The following is a 21,142-nucleotide window of genomic DNA, read 5'->3' on the forward strand; positions in this document are numbered from 1 at the left end:
TATAAATATAGGCATTTGAATCTAACAATATGAGAGAAATCAACAGTGTAAACAAGTGTGAGGGTCTGTATGCCCTATTGGTTATATTGATGATGCAAATTAGACAGTTTGACATTAGTTGAATACAGAATAGAAGTACTTTATTAAATTTTGGTAGTAAACAAATTAAATACAGAATAGAAGTACTATATAAAAAAAAACTGGATTACACTTACAGCATATTAATGACTGTCATATTAAACATGTCCCACTAAACACAAATGTCACCAAGCCAAACATTTGATAACATCTATCTGTAGATTTGTTCAATAGATGCAATGTTATATACTTTACTTGAGTATTTCCATTTTTAGAGAACTTACTTTCACTACATTTCAAAGGAAATATTGTACTTTTTAACCCATTACATTTATCTGAACCCTGCAGTTACTAGTCACTTTGATGTAACTACATTCTAAAATATACAGTAAAATGTACAGGAAGATATACAAGGGTTTATAGAGTCCGGTGCCCTCACTGTTTGAGAATGTGTGGCTGGAAGTTTGAGAGCACGCTCACCACATACCAGATCTGACTTATATTCCCCAACCTAGTATTGGGAATTCGGTCTGACACCATTTTGAATTTCTTTATCTTAGCGATGGCCCTTTCAACATGAACAAGGTGCTTTGCGATGCGCTTAGTTGTGAGCAGATCTCCAGATGGCATTTGCCTCTTAGACCTCGCAAAGGGTGGCAGGTTTAACTGCAGTCCGACAGACTTGATATCGTCCTCTATCAAAAAGCCCTTATCGGCCATTAGGCCATCACCTCTTTGCAGATAGCCAATTTATATCTGTTTCTCCAGTAGTGGGATGAGACCACTCTCTCTGACTATCTCCTTGTCAGACATAGAGCCTGTGAAAAGTGCAGAAGAGAAGATCACAGAACCACGGGGGTCACAGGCAACTAACGATTTCAGAGTGTTTGTGCTTTTGTAACTCGAATAGCTCTGACTTTGCAACACCAGTGAGGTAGGCCGTTCCATTTTTAGTTCAGTGCAATCCAATATTGCAAATGTTGATGGATAATCCGTTTTGTAGGTGTCTGGCATATTTTCCATAATGACATCTCTGTGAGGCCAAATTGGTATTGCACCCAATACGTCAAACATATAATGAATCCAAGAATTGAAAAGATTACTTGCACTTTGCACGGTTATGCTGAATCAAAAGGCAAGGTTTTTCAAGTCTTCATTGTTGCGTAGTTTCATTAAAACAAATAACAGCTGGCTACGCAGGGGCATCCCAACAACTTGCCAATCATTCCGCTGGTACTTTAAGGGGACATTTATTTGAGTGGCACATGGATCATTTGGAATGCCAAATATTGTGCACAGGTGGTTGAATCGTTCATATGTGAGCCCAGTACTATATGCAAACATTTGGGGGATGGCACTGTTTTGGAGAAGTTCGGGTGTGAGAGTTCCTTTTCTAAGTGTGCCAATGTCTGCTTTCAGCCTTTCTACCTCTGTTTCCTTTAAAGCCAGTATCTCTTTCAGGTTACCATTTTCTAATTCTAATTTCTTCTCTTTTTCTGTGGACTGCTCCTCTTCTGGTCCCCCTTCCAGTTGACCTTGTTCAGAAAGGAGGGGTGGCTCCACACACAGTCTCTGGAAAGACACATATTTACATTATAATGATAGCATTTTGATCCCATCTTTTCTTTTTTACAGCTTCCCCTATTAAACAAGGGAGCCCCTTCTGCTGAGGCTGAAGCGCCGCCTGTCTGTTAACCAGATGACTTCCCCAGCTCTCCTCTACTTTTTCTAAAAGCCCAACCGACAAGTTTATGCACAGTTTATGCACAGTCCTGGATGAAAATGGCACGCATAGTTACAACAGAGTGACCATTTCCCTACCCGAATCTATAGCCCTAGAATGTGAGACCAGACAACAAAACACAAACAACCTGTGGTTTAATGCAAGATCTGATCGCTTAACATCAAGGACCTTTAAAAGAATCTGCTCCAGGAGAGCAGACCATGACACACTTGCTGTAAGCCTCAAGTATAAAGGATCAGTACAAACCAAGGCCATGAAAAGGGGTACAGAACTAGAGCCCATAGCAGCAACACAATACACAAAGCTAACAGGAAACCAAGTGTATCCATGTGGTTTTGTTGTGAATCCGCAGGCACCACACCTCGGTACATCACCTGACCGTAAGGTCTTAGAAATAGGAGAGAGTGAAAGTCCAAGCTATGGGCTTTTAGGAAAATTAAGTGTCCATCCAAGGAAAGCTTCACTGAGTGTGCTTACCTCTTAAAGCAGGCAGATGGCAGCTACAAGCTAAAAGAGTGTCACGATTATCACTACCAGATAACAGGGCAGCTCGGGCTCACTGGTATGTCATGGTGTGATTTCTATGTTCACTGTGCAGAACACTACCACCTAAAGAATATACTTTAATGTAGCAAAATGGGAGCAGATGAAGAGCAAGCTTGATGCTTTTTACTTTGATTTTTACAATCCAGCGTAAAATGTAAATGACACTATGTAATAACCCATCATCTACACTCACTGCACACACATCCACATGTACACACTCACTTTAAACAAACACTCACCTTATCACTCACTTTAGACACTTTATATGTATCTATTATTAAAGAGATTTGCACTACATTCATACCTATTTGCACCTTAACTCTACAGTACAGTTCTCGGCTACTTGTTTTGTTACAATTACTTTCTTTGTCATTTTGTTTGGAATTTAGTTGGTATGTATGTGACAAATAAACCTCTTTAATCTCATTCACTCTTTATTGTATATATGTATATAACAACTTGAAACTTGAACTTGAAATGTGGAAAAAAAGCTATGGTTCATTACTCACCATTGAAAATCACACACAGAGTCTCTTCCGGGGTTTCAATGGTGCTGGAGGTGGATGCCTCTTGCAACGTTTTCATGAGTCTGTACAACCATATTTTGTGTTATTTTGGAATAAAACAATACAATCACAAGAGGCATTAAATGTTGTAGTTTGTCTAAAGTTAACTACCGTTTCCTTGATGGCTTTCTGCATCCACCTTGTTGTTCCTTTGTGGGGGTCGGGGTGCCCACTTGTGCAGCAGGATTAGTCGGCAGTAGGCTTTCCATTAACAAAATGCTACAAAGATTAAAGCAAAATATAAATGAATGATTGCCTGTTGGCTTTCTTGTTTGTACTTTGACCACAGGTAGACTAATAACGGAGCTCAGCTGTTCAGACATTATTATGCATCAAGTGATATACATGGTCAAAACTACCTAGAAGCACACAGCTTACAGCTGTAGTCGTGTGACTTTAGCTAACGTTAGTTAGTGAAATTAGTTAATTAAATTAGTTAGTTAATTTGTGAATGTAATCTTCGCTAGCTAGCTAGCTACGTTAGCACGTATTTACCTTGGAGCAAACGTATTTGTGTTTGTTGATATTCGCCATATTCAGCTGGGTATGGGGCCTGCCGCATTTCTTTATCCACTGGCGGCATCTCTCCTCTCGGTTTTAGGAAACGGGTAAAATATCACCCCCCCCCTCTAAGCTTATGGGATATCTGCTATCCGATTTGCAAAGACCATAAGCACAAGGCTTTACCATTTTCGCAATGAATTTGAACGCTAACGGCCCGTCTACACTACAGGCATCAAAAAATGCTTTCAACGCTTCGCCCATTCACTTGAATGGGGTGACGTAGAAGATTTTAAATCTTCGCCGAACTGCATTGTCGGGAGCATGGCATGGCTTTGCAAGCATCACGAGCATCTATCAGCAATGTTCAACTTTTGAGGCTCGATACTTGGCATCAGCCAATCAAATCCCGTTTATGCAAATCCCGCCAGTGCAAGCGCAGCCAATCAAACCGCGTGCAAGCTGGGAGAGCCAGACCAAAGTTAATTTCCTCATATTCCAAACGAGATATTACGGTAGCAAATCACCCGGTTCTTTACGACCAGAACTATTTACCGGGATACAAACCGGAGGAACCAGGCATGGAGGGAGGTGGCAGAGACAGTGGGTGAAACTGGTAGGTTTTTCGCCTGTTTGGAGAGTTTATATCCAGTTTACTTCGTTTTAACATTGCTATTGCTTTGTATGTCGGGGGCGGGAGATTCATGTGATTGGTTGTTGGTCGCGTTGCTCGCAAAAAATCGCCAAGCTTCAGACACGCCCAGCTTCAAGATTTTTTTATGCCTGTAGTGTAGACGGGCGTAAGCTTGTCGGACTTCCACAGGGAGCCGCGCACGTGATCGAATATGATTGGACAACGGGCATTTAGGGGCGTGGCTTTGCAAAAGGTAAATTGTTAAATATGTTCTTTATTCTCGCGTCCAGGAGAGAAGCTTTAAAATGAGACTAAATTGAGTCTCTGAGAAGATTCAAATGGGATACTTTAATTAAAAAAGGCGCGGTAGTGTTACAGACAGAATATTGTTCAGGCAGAAAACAGATGTGATCCGGCTCTCATGAGCAAGAGAAGAGAGAGAATCCCTCGTCCGGTGCTGTTATATATCCTCTGCTGGCTCCTCCCCGCCAGCCGGCTCGCCTCGTCTCTAATGTCCGTTGTCGCATTTAAACAGAGGATTGGTACTTTTCACATTCAACATATGCTTAACACGCCTTTTCTCCTCATATTCTCTTTCATCACTTTTCATGTAACACATTCTAAATGCTGTAATCAATACTCTAAAAAATACAGAAAATACTTCACGGCTGGTTTGGTTTCCGGTCATTCCGGATGTTGTCACATGCTACTCTCGTCTGTAAACAATAATGTATTCAAATAAACTGTACCTTCATTTAATATTCAGCATGGTAGTATCTCGACATCTATAGTTGTAGTGTTAAATCAGTAGGTTTCGGTTTTCACCACTCCATGTCATTTCGCTACTAAATTCACCTCTTTAGGAAATCGTATATTAGCCACATGCTAAATGCTAACCGGAGATGAAGGATTTTCAGAATAAAAGCTTAACTGGTTGTGCACGAGAATTTCAGTTTTTTTCAGTATAAAACAGCGTTTAAACTGACGGTATGTTTAAGCTACATTATACCATCAAAACATTGATTTTAAATTTCTAACAGTCAGATAAGTATTTATAGGGAGCATTAGTTAAAATGAGATCAATTAGGGAGGATGTATTAGGGGACTTAATGTTAGGGCGAGTAGGACTGTCAACAATCTGAGTAACATTCAAAGAGATACAAAGGTTTTTAAAATCCTCTGACACTGCAGTTAACCAGTCCCAGTTAAAATCTCCAAGTCGCACTATTTCCTTGTAGTCTAGTTGCGATAAAAGATTTGCTAGCGAAGACAAGGAGTCCTTGCCAGCTGAGGGGGGTCTGTAACAGCCCACCACCATGACCTGTTGCCCCTTTGCCACTTCTATATTTAAGGCTAAAAAATCGAATTGCTTACTGATAGATTTGGAAACTAATGTGGTTACACTGAATTTATTCTTAACATAAATGGCAATGCCACCACCTTTATTATGCCGGTCGGAACGATACACATTATAACCATTTAAGGCAATGTCAGAGGCCAAAATAGATTTATTTAGCCATGTTTCTGATAAAACAATGACGTCAGCGTCAGTCGAGCTTACCCAAATGCGGACAAAATCTAGTTTACCTAACAGACTGCACACATTCAAGTGGATGAAACCCAACCCAGACCTAGCTTTAAAATCAGCAGGAGTAGCGATCTGACTACTACTACTGGGCGGACCAGGGTTAGGTTGTACATTTCCTGACAGTAATAAAAATAAAAAAAACAGGCATGTTTTCCTCTTAAGCGACACATATAAATTGTCATCTACTTTAGAAACACCGGAAAAGTCTGCGAGAGTGTGATTTGAGCTTAAGAAGCAGTCCTGAAGAACCATCATCGCAGGAAAACAAAAAAGACAAACATATTTGAAATTAAAGTTTCAAAGTCTCAAAATGCTACAACTACTGTCACAAATGAATGTTGAATGTGATGTATTTTGTTAAAGGAGGATGAAAGCGTAATTAAGGAGCACTATTGGAGTTACTTTGATGGTTATTGGACTAAGGATTAATTCATTTGGATTCCCGCTGTATGAAGAAATTAAAGGACGGCACAAGTGGAAACAATTCACAAAGGGATTAAACTGTTTAAAACACATGCTCAAAGTAAACCGGATTTTGCCGATGTGTTTATGTGGATTAAAAAGTCGTAAATAATCGACAAAATGGAGGAGACCGATCTGATTGGAGCAACTGTGACAAATAATCCAACTGAAACCGGCATGGACAATGACTATGTTTTAAAAATGCGCTTATCCAGACAAACCCGGTTTGGACACTTAACGCGCAGAAGATACATTTCTGTCTTTTTATGCCTATAATAGCTACCAACTTGAATTTGTATTCAAGTAAATTAATCAATTATTTTGTATATTTTATTGTAATGTATAGAAAAGGCTTTTAGTGACAATCATGTATTGCGTTACAATTATATGTAAAAAACTTAATCAAAAAATCTAAATATGATATTTGGCCTCAAATCATCTGAGGCCTGGCGCTCCTCCTGCGATCTTTGGCGCACCCCCAGGCTGGGAACCACTGGTCTATAGGCACTGCATTACTTGGCCTTGTGAGAAGTTTCTTGTGAGAAGTTTGGCTGACATGGTCCCTTAGGTGTTACTATCCATGAACTTAATTTATAATATAGATTATTGTGTTACATGAAATCTGCCTGCTCCTCGTGTGTGTGGGTTAATTGGGGGATTAAAATAACTGGGTGCCAGCCAGTGGGCCATTACATGGAGGGCTCAATCACATCAAGTACATATGTCAAGACTATTAACAACGTATACACATACTACAAGAATTCCCCCATTTGAAGACACCGACTCAATCAACTCCAAAACGAAATGGAGGAACACGACTTGCTGAGCCAAAAACAACCGTCGGCTACATGCTGGTTGTCGCTGCAGAGGACAGTGAAGGGCATACGTGCCAACTGGGTTGCTCTGGTGTTGGAGTTGGAGGAGGAGGAGGAAGCTGCCAGAGACTGTCCTGTAGCTAAAGGTATTAGAAAAGCGCCTCCAACCGTACATGTTCCCTGCCTTGTATGTGATGGGAACTCTGGCTCTTTTTAGTGAGCCGGTTAATTTGGCTCGGCTCACCAAGAAGAGCCGGCTCTTTCGGCTCCCAAGCGGCTCTTAATTTGACCACATATACCTTTTATAATCAAATTCAAATTCAAATGTAGCCCTGTTTTGACTAATGATTTATAAGTGTACACATATATCACTTAAATTATTCAATACATCCTTTGTACTGAAGTATTCAATGTGTGTGTGTGGGTGTGTTAGGGGTGTGCAATTAATCGTATATTAATCGCAATTACGATTTTGGCCTGCCACAATTACGAAAACATAATCGAAAAAAACCAATTATTTTGCTTTGCTAGGTTGTGACAGTGCACTACAACATATTTGATCTACCGTAATTTTCGGACTATAAGCCACGCCTTTTTTCCCATTTTTCGACGCTGCGGCTTATATAACGGTGCGGCTAATTTATGGATTTTTACAGCTAATGGCCACTAGGGGACCTCCTAAATCTATGGATTTTACAGGTTACAGTCCACCACCTTTAACTCTATGGACTCTATGGCCGCTCCGCGCCCCCCACCTTTAAGCGGCGGGCTCCAGCAGGAAAAGCTGGAGGCCGGAAAAGAGTGAGACAGGTAGCGCGCAAAAGTAAAAGTGGAACCGAGAGTGGTACGAGAGACAGAACGAGAGCAAGACAGACAGACATTACGAGAGCGAGACAGTTTGTCCCCGTACCACTGGTTGAAAACCACTGCTGTAGATCACTGCCGGTACGTGCGCTGGGAGCGCACCGTTTAAGTTTGAAAGTTGAAAAGTTTGTGTGTCTGAAACGCTATGTGATACAGTACAGTTTACACAGCACAGTACATGTTCTGTAGCTACTATTGCACTAAATGGTAACACTTGAATAAGTTATGCAAATATGCAACTTGTTTGTTGAAATGTTAATAAATGGGAGCTTCCTCAAACAGCCATCTCTTTCCCGACAATCCCCTCTGTGCACGAACCCTTACATATGGTAATTAAACATTAAAACACCTGCGGCTTATAGTCCAGTGCGGCTTATATATGTACACATCATTCAATTTAGCTGCTGCGGCTTATATTCAGGTGCGCCTTATAGTCCGAAAATTACGGTAATTAATTTTAGCCTAATTTATTTATCATATTTAGATATGTTTAGTAACTTGTGGAAGTGCGCTCCAAAATATTTGTTGATCTTGTTTATTTGTATTTATTATTTTGATATTATTTATTTTATTTAAATGTATTATCTATTTAATTTATTTTTGTATTGGTTTTTCAGTTGAATCATACGTTCAGGGTAATTGTTACGTTCCCTCCAAGTCTAGCGGTACCAAGGGGAGTAACAAAACACAAGGATGACCAAGCATGACAAAAAAAAAGAGAAAACCGATCTCTGAAGTAACGAGCAGGTCGTTTAATGAACAAGACAGGAACACGAGCTCACCAGTCAACTTGCATAGAATATTAAACAATCAATATATCTAGGAGCACATCTCCTATCAACCGGCAAGACACAGTTTTGTACACATGCAGCCATAGGAGGAAGAGGAGAGAGTGACTGCAGCTTTTCTCAGGTCCTTTATGGAGGCCCTGATTGGTGATTGGGAGCACCTGGAGGAGAAGCTGCACCTGGAGGGAGAAGCTGCACCTGGAGACAATATACAGGGAGATAGAGAAAGACACACACACACAAACACCCACTACGGCACGTAACACCCCCCTCCATAAAACCAGTTATGGCCACAGTTACCAAAACACACATTACATAGTTGACAAGCCTACTATTGAATGCTTGGAAGCTGCCACCTGCTGCTTCCAAGCTTCATACTCCACCACTAAATGACCAGGGTCAAGACAAGAGAAACAAAATCTCTTAGTGTCGGTGCCTGGGAGAGAAACAGAATGAGCATGTGTGTAGGCCTGTCGCGATAATCGATAAATTGACTTATCGTACGATAAATAAAAATGGACTCGATAACTTTTCTGAGCTCGATAAATTGCCGTTTACATGCGTGTTTGTTTACATAAGGATGTGACCAGCATTTTAGCTAGGAGCGCTGTGGCTGCCAGACGAGCTGTGGCTGCCGTCCATGCGCGCTGTGAGGGGCGGGGCTGACACACAGCCAGGTCAGTACACTGTGTGCACGTACAGCAACGTAGCAGCCAAATTAATAATATAGCGACAAGCGGGAGACAACGTGTGACTTACTCGCGGGGAATTTAAAGTGAAATGGAATTGGTTACAAAACCTACACATCTCGATTCTCCGGTGTGGCAGTATTTTGGAATCAAGCCAAATCAACGAGGCCAACCTACGGACTTGAATGAGCCGGGCGGTGTGTCGCATTTCTTTAAAAAAGGTAGCGACAAAAGCAGGCAATACCACGCATTTTAAACTACACCTAAAACACAACCACTCCATTCCGTTTTCCCAGCTGGTAGCAAACACGGCAGCTGGAGATGGAGAGCCCCCACCTTCCCGACAGTTTACAATCAAAGATGCATTTGCCCGGCAATGCAAACATGTTGGTGTTCCTTGCTCGAAAACTTCGAAAAACAGATTTGGATATGGCCTGTTGAGGCATCTGGGCCTTTGTATGGACAGTGGACTGTACACATGACTGTTGTTTTAAGGAGATTTTTTTTGCTTTTGAGACAATGTGTGCTCATATTGATTTATTTATATATATATTTATATATATTTATCTATCCATCTATATAGAGATGGATAGATAGATGGATTGAGAGCTCTGTTTTCCAGCCTGAGTCTATTTAATTTATTGTTTTGGTTGTGTGTGATTTAATTAATTTATTATAATTTAATTAATTTGTTTTATTTATTATATATCATTTATATATTTTAATATTATTTCACATTTCATTTGCAATGTTGAATGTTCAATAAAAAGTTCTCCTTGAAAGCATGTACTAGAATTATTATGATATATTATCAGTATGTCAGTGGTCTAAAATGGTCTTACAATGGTGCCGACAATATTATCGTTTATCGCAATAATTCCCAGGAACATTTATCGTCCAACAAAATTATTTATCGTGACAGGCCTACATGTGTGACACTTCTGTTACGAGCCCTACAGTGAGGATAATTGCCCTGAGGATACACTTTACCCCCGGGTATATCATTACCCATTATGACATCCACACCGTCGACAGGAAATTTGGGGAGCACAGCAACTGGAAAGAAACCAGTAGCCAGTTCAGACTGGACATGGACATTGTGAAGATGTGCGGGCACAAAACCCATTTCAATACCTCTCACCACCATATTCGCATCACAGGCAGACTCAGCACTCAGGGGCAAGGCACCGGCAAGGATGAATGACTGTGAGCCACCACTGTCTCGCAACACCGTGACCTGCCGCTGGTCCTCCACCTTTCCTGAAAGAGACAAAGGCAGTAGAGATGAACGGTTTCAAACACTCATCAGGCCCTTTGCTAACAGTGGCCCGTCCACTAGGACACACTGCTGTAACCAATCCCACCCCTTCTGGGTGCTTGCCATCCACTTTTTGCTTTCTCTTCCAAGCTGCACAGTCTGCTATCCCATGACCTGGTTCACGACAAAAAAAACAAGCTCTGTCTATCCTAGGATCCAACACTGAAACACTGGCACAGGGAACATAATTGTCAGGAGCTCTACGATAAGTGTCCCGCTGAGGAGGATCACGCTGAAAAAAACCGCTCTTGTGTATCAGTGCAAACTCGTCTGCCAGAGTGGCAGCCTGCTGAAGGGTAGTTACTTTCTGCTCGTTCAGATAGACTAACGTACGCTCCGGTACAAAGTTTTTAAACTCCTCCAACATCACCAGCTCACACACTGAAGTAATGTTATCAGCTTTACAAGCTCTACACCACCTGTCAAAGAGGACTTTCTTCTCCCTTGCGAAGTCCACATACATGCTCATATGCCCTCAGAATAGCACCTTTCACAGTGTCATACACCAAACTATCCTCGACAGAAAGAGAAGAGCAAGCCTCTTGAGCCTTGCCGACTAGCTTGCCCTGTAAAAGAGTAGCCCACACATCTTATGGCCAGTGCAGAGCAGCAGCAATGCGCTCAAATGCACCAAAATAGATTTCCACCTCTGATTCAAGAAACACAGGGACCAAAGAAATATGCCTACTCACGTCAAAGGAGGCAGCAGGACCAGAAGATGTAACGGCAGAATCACCCACCACAGCTGCTTGGAGCTCTAGCTGACGCATCCGGAGAGCAGTGTCTGCCTCCAACTTCCTGATCTCCAGCTCCCTCCTGAGCTGAAAATCCCTATCATGCTCCTCCCTCTCACACTGTAGACGAGCCATATGCACTTTTACCCTGGCATCTAATTTAGAACCCGTAGGTGAGGATCCTGCCGAAAACGAGTCTAACTGAGGTATGGTGAAAAGTTTTGCCTGTTCCGTAGCACTCTGAACACCAGGAGTAACACCAATGCGGCCTCCATCATGAGATACTGCTGCTACAGCCCCGGCCACCGTGCCAGGAGATTCCACTAAAGTAGGCAGGCTCAAAACCCCCTGTTCAACTAGTCCAGTTAGCAAAGTAGCCTTGAGTTCACTTTTAACAAGAGCAGAGGCGACAGAAACGTGATAATGGTCAGCAACTAACTGCAAATCAACCTTCCTGCACCTGTCTAGCTGACCCACAGTAGGACTGGCCACAAACTGCTCCAAAACAAAAACCATCCTTAACCACAGCTAATTAGAAGATTTAAAAAAAAAAACACTAATGCCTCACAAACATTGACGTCAGTCTTCCAAATAACGAACTTCCCCAGATCCTGCCTACCACGACTTACCTAACTATCTTCTGGAGCGTGCCGGGCTCGAGGTGACTTAAAAAAGGCAAACATCAGCAGCCGAAACCCTGAAATGCCTGCCCCCAACAGGATAAAACCCCACCCAGGATTACCCCGAAAATAAAAAAAGGCAAAATAATAAATGAGTGCCTGAAGGAAGGACTGATTCAGCCCAGCTAGACACTCCCCTATCTAAACTGAGGAAGCTGTTCAGCAGTAAGAGACTTCAGAGCCAATGCTACACTTATATACACCACTGCTCACCACCAAACACAATATCAACGCTAAACCGCAAACAGATACTCACTCTTTGTCTCAAATGATCCCGGACGAGTCCCCTTTGTTACGTTCCCTCCAAGTCTAGGGGTACCAAGGGGAGTAACAAAACACAAGGATGACCAAGCATGACAAAAAAAAGAGAAAAACCATCTCTGAAGTAACGAGCAGGTCGTTTAATGAACAAGACAGGAACACGGGCTCACCAGCCAACTTGCACAGAATATTAAAGAATCGATATATCTAGGAGCACATCTATAAAGCGGCAAGACACAGTTTTGTACACATGCAGCCAGAGGAGGAAAAAGGAGAGAGTGACTGCAGCTTTTATCAGGTCCTTTATGGAGGCCCTGATTGGTGATTGGAAGCACCTGGAGGAGAAGCTGCACCTGGAGGGAGAGGCTGCACCTGGAGACAATATACAGGGAGAGAGAGAAAGACACACACACACAAACACCCACTACGGCACGTAACATTAATCAACAGTTAAAAATATACTGTTCAAATTATTATTTATTTTAAAGTTCAATAAATTGATATTTTCAAAGTCAATGAATAATCGTGAAATCAATTATTGACCCAAATAATCGTCATTATGATTTGTGTGTGTGTGTGTGTGTGTGTGTGTGTGTGTGTGTGTGTGTGTGTGTGTGTGTGTGTGTGTGTGTGTGTGTGTGTGTGTGTGTGTGTCTGTGAGAGAGAGTAACAAGAGCTATATTCAGAGCTCTGCTGCCTTGGCTACAATCTTTCATTGTTGCTGTTGTATGATAGGTGTTTAACTACGGTATTTAGCGTCTACAGCACCTCTGCTTTTAGGGTTGACGCAGACCCAAACGTCGCCCGGAGGTCCCCCGGTGTTGTTGCAGGAGCTGCTGCACTAGCTAACGCTCCACTAGCTAACGCTACATTAGCAAAACAAACGCTCATTTCTTTTGCAAAGGTGCAGCGGGCTTCAAACACGTTCCCCTCCACTGGTTTCAACCAAGCACTAAATTCGATGTTTTCCAACCAAATACGGTTGAACTGACACTTCCCCATATCAATTTGTAAGTAGATTCGAAGATACTTTAGTTTCTGACTGCCGCTAGCTGAAGCTTGGTTGCTTGGTTACTAGCTGGGTGTTCTCCGATAAGGGGCCGGGAGGAAACAAAGTTAGTGATTATTACTGGTTCCATGTTGATTTAATTCAATACAAATTGTTTGGGGGAACTGAAAGGCTATTACCGTACTGGTTACTTTGCAGCACAGACATTTCCCCCAAAACATTTAGACGCTATCGCAACACAGAAGTACCTTTCAAATGCGATAATTTTTAAGACCTTCTAAATTATATTGAAGACCTTTCTTATTTTTTTGGGTCATATTTAAGACCTTTTTAAGGCCTTAAATTCAGATGATCAAATGTAAGACTTTTTAAGACCCCGCGGGAACCCTGTCCTTCACTGTCCTCTATTTACACGTATTGCATGGTAGATGATGTAGATCAGGGATGGGCAAATGGCCACTAGACTCCTAGTTACGTCAGGAGCTGCGTACATGATTTCAAACACAGCGAAATAATCTGTGACGCATTTGTGTGTATTGTGTTTGTTTCCTGGGGAAACCCTCACAAGAAATAGCAGCTGTTGTTATGCCTTCTGTAACGTTAAGTTGTAGTTATGCCTTTACAAGCTTAAAAGTTGTATTTATCATCTGAATTTGGCGAAATAGGTTTAATATTCTTAAAACCAAGACTTTGTTTATTTGAAATCAGATGAAAACAAACTGTCACGGACCCTGCCGTGTTATCTATGATTACTACGCTTTTCATTCATAATTTCAGCCGGAGGGAGGGGGAGCGGCGCTGAGGAACAGCAGAGTGCGGGCTGACAGATGTCTGTGTTGACATTCCCCTTATTGTGCGTCAGCAGAGACAGGCTAAGTGTCTTAGCTAGGTTCAAGTTAGACAACTAATGCCTGGGTTAGTGTTCATGACTTGATGTTTATGTCATCTTAATGGTTCATCTCAATGCACAAATATTTTCCGTGCTTTCCAATAGTTTAAAATAGTTTTATTCCACTGTTTAATAACCTGTTCAATACTAGCATGCCACTTGTAAAAATGAAATAACTTTTCTGTGAACTGATATTTGTTTAGTGAGCTTATTAGAGGATGTTCCCTTTGATTGTAAAATGTCAATGAAGAGGTCAGACTTAGTATATTTGTTAATAATTACATACAACACATGGAATTTTTGTGTGTGTGTGTTCCAAGGATGGTTCCAAGTGAATATGTGGCCCCCTGGTGGCCAGTACATCAATTATGTGGCCCCCACCACCATCAAAGTTGCCCATCCCTGATGTAGATGCTGCAGATGCACCTCCCTGTCCCTGTTTAAGCTTCCGATTTGCTTTCTCCATCCACAGGTCAACAGCTGGCTTTAGGTGAAATGTCTCTGTGGCCTTTGACAGGTGAATGTGCATCAGGGCTGAGAGACGAACATGTGACAGACAAGATCTGTACTTAGTTTTTTATTATGTTTTGGTGGGAGAATCTTTTCTCACAAGCCGCACTGCTCAAAGACAGTGTAATGAAAGAGACAGTTAAATTACCTTGTAATTTGCCAAGTTGAAGGATCGAATACTAAGAAATTATCACATGACTTGAGGGAGTCATATCTGATTTCAAATTATTCAATTAACCCCCTGAGTAAGTTTGTCTTGTCCCTGTCAGCCTCACCATTAGAAAGATTGTGTGTCCTGCAGTGGCCTTCAGCATCAAGCAGAAGTGTGAACTGTTTAATGGCCACCATGAGTTCATCCTTACATTCCCCAATGGTCAGCATTTCCTTCTGAAACCTAATTGATGTGATTTTCAAAATGTTGCCAATGTCAAGCATGTTGGCCAGAAAACAGTGGAAACACTCAGTGCATTAAGTCACTGTTATCACTTGTAGCCAGTTGCATTTTAATGGCAGGCAATAGTCTTGATATTTTTAACAGGTTTCATGCTGACCATCTGATATTGTGAAACTTTCCCAGTTTAATAAAGGGGATCCCATTTTGATGACACAATTTCTTTACCTTTTTGTAAAAAAAACTGCAGCAGCTTGACCACAGATCAATTAAAAGTCTCACAGTAAGGAAGGTTGCGATCATCTGATTTTTCACAGTTCTCTCGTGTGTGCGTGGTGCACAGAATGTGCACAAGGGAGTCTCCCACTGCAGCCAGTTGGCGTAGTTTTTGCACAATTGTTGTACACACAGATGTTTACAGCAACCCCATCTGTGCACACGGCGACCAGTGATCTAAGCCCGCCTCCTGGAAAAGCACCACAAGTCTGTCTGTTATTGACCAGAGGCTGCGGACCAGGAGGGTGAAGAGGCAGTTAGAGTGATGGGTGGAGTCACCAACAATGCTGAGTGCTTTGCCGGTGAGGCAGAGGTTATAAAGGTCCTGGAGTGACGGGAGTGAGGCACCAATGATCCTCTCCGCAGTGTTCACTATGCACAGGGTCTTGCGGTTGGATGATGCGCAGCTTCCAAACCACACATTGATGCAGCTGCTGAGGATGCTCTCGATGGTGCATCGGTAGAAGGTGTGCATGATTGGTGTGGGGGCTCCTGCTCTCTTCAGTTTGCGGAAGAAGTCGCTGCCGGGCTTTCTTGGCCAGTGAGGTGGTGTTGGTCATCCATTAGAGGTCCTCGGTGATGTCCACCCCCAGGAATTTGGTGACGCTCACCTGCTCCACAGCAGCACCATATTGAAGGTCAGTGGGTTGGGGTGATGGGTGTAGGTTCTCCTGAAGTCGACAACAATCTTCTTTGTTTTCCCCACGTTGAGAAATAGATTGTTATGTTTGCTCCACGTGGCCAGTTGGTTCACCTCCCTCCTGTAGTGGGTCTCATCGTTGTTGCTGAGGAGACCACAGTTGTGTCATCCACAAACTTGATGAAGTGGTTGGAGCTGTGGGTGGATGTGCAGTTGTGTGTCAGCAGGGTGAAGAACAGGGGGCTGAGCACACATCCGTGGGGGGGGCCCCGTATTCAGTGTTAGTTTACAAACCAGCTGCTGGGGGATGATAGTGTTGAACGCTGAGCTAAAGTCAATGAAAAGCATCCTAACATAAGAGTTATTAGTGTCCAGGTGGGTGAGGGCTGGGGGGTCAGCAGAGGATATTGCATCCTCAGTGGACCGCTTCGCTCGGTATGCAAACTGAAACAGGTCCAGGGAGCGGGGGAGGTTGGATTTATTTTGCTTCATGACTAGCCTCTCGATGCACTTCATGGAGGACAGCACTACAAGGCGGTAATCATTGAAGCAGTCTCAGTCAGCAATGCATTTTAAAAAGTAGAACTAGAATTCTTCACCAGAATGGCCCTGTTGAAAACCTATTGATTTGTGTAGAGTAAAACATAGATACCTTTGTTTTAGTTCCAAAATGAAAAGGTCAATACTAACAGCCATACATGTCATTGTTTACTGTAGCCCTACTTAGCGGTTGATTGGACCCTGTTCGAGTGTGTCTCAGCTAGTGTCTTAGTTAAAAGGCGCTGTGGAGTGATGCATGCCTCAAAGTGAAACCTTTTCTATATTTCCCAACATATTAGTTGATTTGAACTATTACCAAGTTTAGAGGGTTGATTGACTTGATTGTCATTCTACAATACCTTACTTTTACAACAAAAGTGAAGTTGCAGTTATTTTGCTTTACAAGAAAAAAACATGATGATGGATGGGAGCTCTTCTGTCCTGTTCCTTGCATATCCCATGTACGTTGGTAATGCTTCTGCTCAGGAACTGAAAAGCTTCTCAGCATATTGATCACTGAAAGCTTCATCCTTCAAGTTGCTTTTCAAAGTAAAAAAAGGGAGGAATCTAAAATACTACAAACTCAGAACCAACAACAGTATGGATATCAAAATGTAGGTTTTTCAGGAAGGGAAAAAACAAGGGGGAAGGAGTAACGGGACAAATAACCAAGAGACCTTTTAAAAACAAGAAACATGAATTTAATCAGCTGGAATATAAAGGTTATATTTTTTCAGGGTGACTGAATCCGGCTGCTTCTGTGTGAGTCAGTGTCAGTGTGACTAAAGTGCTTGCCTCCATATTCCCCATTATCTCCCCTCAACGTCCAGGTAGTTGAAGGTGGCAGCTCCTCCGCCCCCGAGCACCCTGCGTCTGATCCAATTCCAGACTCCCACTCACGCTCCAGGAGCGACGCGTTAGCCCCCGCCACCACACTCCATTTAGTGCTGGTGGGGGAGAGCCGACAGTCCTCAGGAGCTTTCAAAGGCTCGCTCCGTCAAAGTGCCAGTGCCAACCGGAAAGCCACTAAGGGAAGGCAGGCAGAGCAGGCATGTGTGTGCAGATAGTGGCCGAGGAGTGATGGGTGGTGTAGAGGGAGATAGAGATATGGAGGACAAATTACAATGGAGAAAGGAAAGACAGAGAAGGATAGAAATATGATAACCAAACAACTTTTTTTAGGTACATTTTTCATGTTTTCAACCAATCTCATACTGAAATTAAATGGTTCGCAAGTGTTTTCTAGATATGTGTTTTTGTCAGGGATGAGCAGCTTCTGAAGCAGCATTTAGACACTAAACTATTTACTTTAGATCACCATTCTCCATAACATACACTGTGTCACTGTGTCCACATAGCATCTTGTTATGGGAGAAAATGTGTAAAAAAAAGAAGTTCCTATGATGTCAATATCAAGGTTTCACAGCTCTTACAGTATAACAAGGACAAGCTTCGCCCTCTTCATTTCTCTCTAACTAGGCTACTTTCTATTTGTTTGACATTATTGTTGACACCATGAACACCAGCGTGAAGATGCTTTCTTCCACATGAATATGAATTAATGAGTTTTTACCGCTCTGTCTGACAGCCGTAGAGCGAGGAGGATGAGATAAAAGTCACATTCTCACCAGCAACAACATTCAGAGCCTGCCCTCTTTGTAATGATAGTTTCCGTATGATTTCTTTACAGTAACAAACAAGCTTCTCCTCAAATTGTTACAGTTGCTTCACCAGTACTTTTTTGAAAGTTTTTCTCAAATCACTCTGAGCAACCCCATAAAAACATCAGAACGTCGAATAAAAGACGCAGGGTGCAGTTCTTTGGAATCCATTGAAAAATGGCTCTGGCATTCAGAAAATGTGCTGGTACAGGCTCTTATACAGTTTGATGTATTCTATCTTTAGGTGTAGAATTACCAACTTTTCTTACAATTCTAAAATCCATCATTCCAACCTTATCTACATAACTGGCAAATACTGTATATAGATTCTGCCTCTAACCAACGTGACAACACAAGACCACACAATACTATTTAAGCCTGAGTACATCCTGCTCTGTGAGATGTTCAGAACAGAAAGAGGCCAAAAAACGGATTAAAATCAGTCAGCTACAGCACCCATGTCTAAACAGCTAACAGAAGATTGCATTGCAGGAGGTGCTAGTAAAGAGATATTGTCACTGCCATTTAGTCACAAATAAACATGACTTTAGCGTAGGCCGTCAGCCTGGCAGACTTTCAAACCAGGGTCCATTATCTCCTGACATTTACATTTGTTCACCACCTCTCATGGATTTAGAAGCATTGAATTACTTTGAGTGTGGGCTAGGAGGAACACACCAATCCTGTGATTTTTTTAATCCGTAATGAAGGGATTTTGTTAGGTGTCCAATTCAGATCGTTGTGTCATTTCTGCATGAAAATCCAATGCTGGCAGGTAATGGCGTCACCTACGAGGGCGTCTGGAAGGAGGTTTCTTTAATGTTATCTTCAGCAGGCTGGTAGACTGGCATGGTGGAGGCAGTTGGTTCCAGCTAATTTATGAAGGACCAAAAACCAACTAATCAATCCAACAAAAACATACTATTGGGTTTGTTACAATGTGGTTATTCATGGCTTATGTTTGGACTCCCATGTGTCGGACATCATAGATGTTTATGAACAGAAGCCCTCAGCACCCCCCTTCCTGCGCCCATGGCTCCCAGCGCCCCACTAGGAGTGATCAAGGTTACCATGAGTGTCCTGGCGAGAAGGAAGGCCATGAGTTGGCGTCGGGGAATAATCCTCGAGATGATGGAAAGGGAAGATGGACGGATGAAATACAATATCCAATTTGAGAGCAAGGGGAAGAGCCTCGTCTCCGGCCACCACATCGCCTTTGACTACATGCAAAAAGTGGACAGTCTGTTGGTCGGCACTCGTGTCAATAATAATAATAATAATAATGGATTACATTTTTTTGTTAGAGCGCTTTTACAGGTGCTCAAAGCGCTTTACAAATACACATTACACATATTAGACATGTAAGAGTCATTACTGTGGACATTACCCACAGGAGCAAATGCGGGTAAAGTGTCTTGCCCAAGGACACAACGGCCCGACGCATTGGCGGCCGAGGCGGGATTTGAACTAGAGTTCACCAACGCCCCTTGATCTGATGACCAACGCTCTAACCACTGCGCCAAAACCACCCCAACCGTGTTGTGGTCAAGCATCAGACTGAAGAGGGCCAGTTCTGCCCTGGGACCCTGGCAGAGCTCCCAAGCAGGATCAACCACATGAGATTCCTGGTCTTTATGGATGATCACACGCCGCTCTATGTGAACTTACCTAGCCTTCACCTGGTGTGCAGACCATTGACGGACCCCTTGGACGATATTCCAGATGGCAGCCACAAGATCTTCATGCAGCAGTATTTAAAGGCCTGGTAGTGTGTGTGAGATCCTTGTGTGTGAGATCCTGTGGCTGCAGGCTGTGCTCAAGGAAACAGCAGCAGGATTGAGGCTATGTGTCATTGTGATCATGCTTTAATAAATGCCCACACCGGGTTATATTTGGGACGTTTTGCCTCTGCCTCCTTGCTTGGTCGGGCCGCTCAATTGTCAGCTTCACAATTTCTACCGAAGAAATGAATACCAACAATACAACTTACCGTATTTGATCGTGGGTGTGTCATGCAAGTTGTAAATCAATTATGTGGGTGCATGTCTGAAAAGTCTCTGCGGTACAGTCCTTCTGGATGCTACTAAGACCCTTTTAAAACTCAACTAGCTGTAATGGTCAATAACTCAGTATCCCATTCGTGATGGTTCAGTCATCATCCATGATACAATAGATACTTTGTTTATGTCACTAAAACATTGTAAAAAAAACTGAAAAAATACTCATGCGTGTGACAGACAGTGGATTTTCTACTTTCTAGCGGCAGCTGTCGTTAGTAAATGTTAGTTCCATTTTAAATGCTACATCATAAAGGCAAAACATTAACCACGCCACTGTGGAGAACAGAAAAAAGTTGGAGAGGTTATTCTGATTAGCACAGTGAGAGATATCCACCCTGGTGTTGTTGCGAAATCAGGTTGGTTAAAAAGTGCAGTGGCCAACAGGTGCAAAATCGGTGTGCATCACTGAAAGTCACTGTCACTGGAAATGTACATAAAATGTTCTATTGGCTCTTTTCTTTTTATCTATGATTTATTTTTGCAATTTTCAATACACATAGACAGCAGCAATACAATGCATTACCCCTGCGATTTCTAACAAAACAGCCCCAAGACACAATACATCAGTTACAATTAGACAATAATGTAATCATGAAATAAAAATAATAATAATAATAATAATAAGCAATACAAAATATATATAAATATATATACATATATATATATATATGTAAAAAAGACATACAAATAAATAAATAAAAACCTGCAAGACATTTTGTGAGCATTCCTGTGAGCTGTTGCGGTACAGGGGGGCGACTCAGCCAATGGGGACAGACTCCAACTGGAGGGACTTAACATGTTCTAAGAAGGGTAGCCATATTTTTGTGAACTTTAAGTCTGAGCCCCTAATACAGTGTTTAATTTTTTCCAATTTCACAAAGTATAGGGCATCCTTTAT

General features: G+C 42.2%; 2 long non-coding RNA genes across 2 annotated transcripts; both read right to left on the minus strand.

Annotated features, from left to right (window-relative positions):
• Positions 1-236: 236 nt before the first annotated feature.
• Positions 237-5,072, minus strand: LOC307037667. The gene is made up of 4 exons (XR_013807752.1): positions 4,819-5,072; positions 3,046-3,153; positions 2,878-2,957; positions 237-1,650 (listed from the first exon to the last, which is right to left on the minus strand). It is a non-coding gene; the product is annotated as an uncharacterized lncRNA (long non-coding RNA).
• Positions 5,073-8,528: 3,456 nt separating this feature from the next.
• On the minus strand, positions 8,529-13,346 carry LOC307036711. The gene is made up of 2 exons (XR_013807423.1): positions 12,264-13,346; positions 8,529-10,535 (listed from the first exon to the last, which is right to left on the minus strand). It is a non-coding gene; the product is annotated as an uncharacterized lncRNA (long non-coding RNA).
• Between the last annotated feature and the right edge of the window lie 7,796 nt (positions 13,347-21,142).

The sequence above is a fragment of the Notothenia rossii genome (assembly GCF_949606895.1).
Source record: "Notothenia rossii genome assembly, chromosome: 4".
NCBI classification, from domain to species: Eukaryota; Metazoa; Chordata; class Actinopteri; order Perciformes; family Nototheniidae; genus Notothenia; species Notothenia rossii.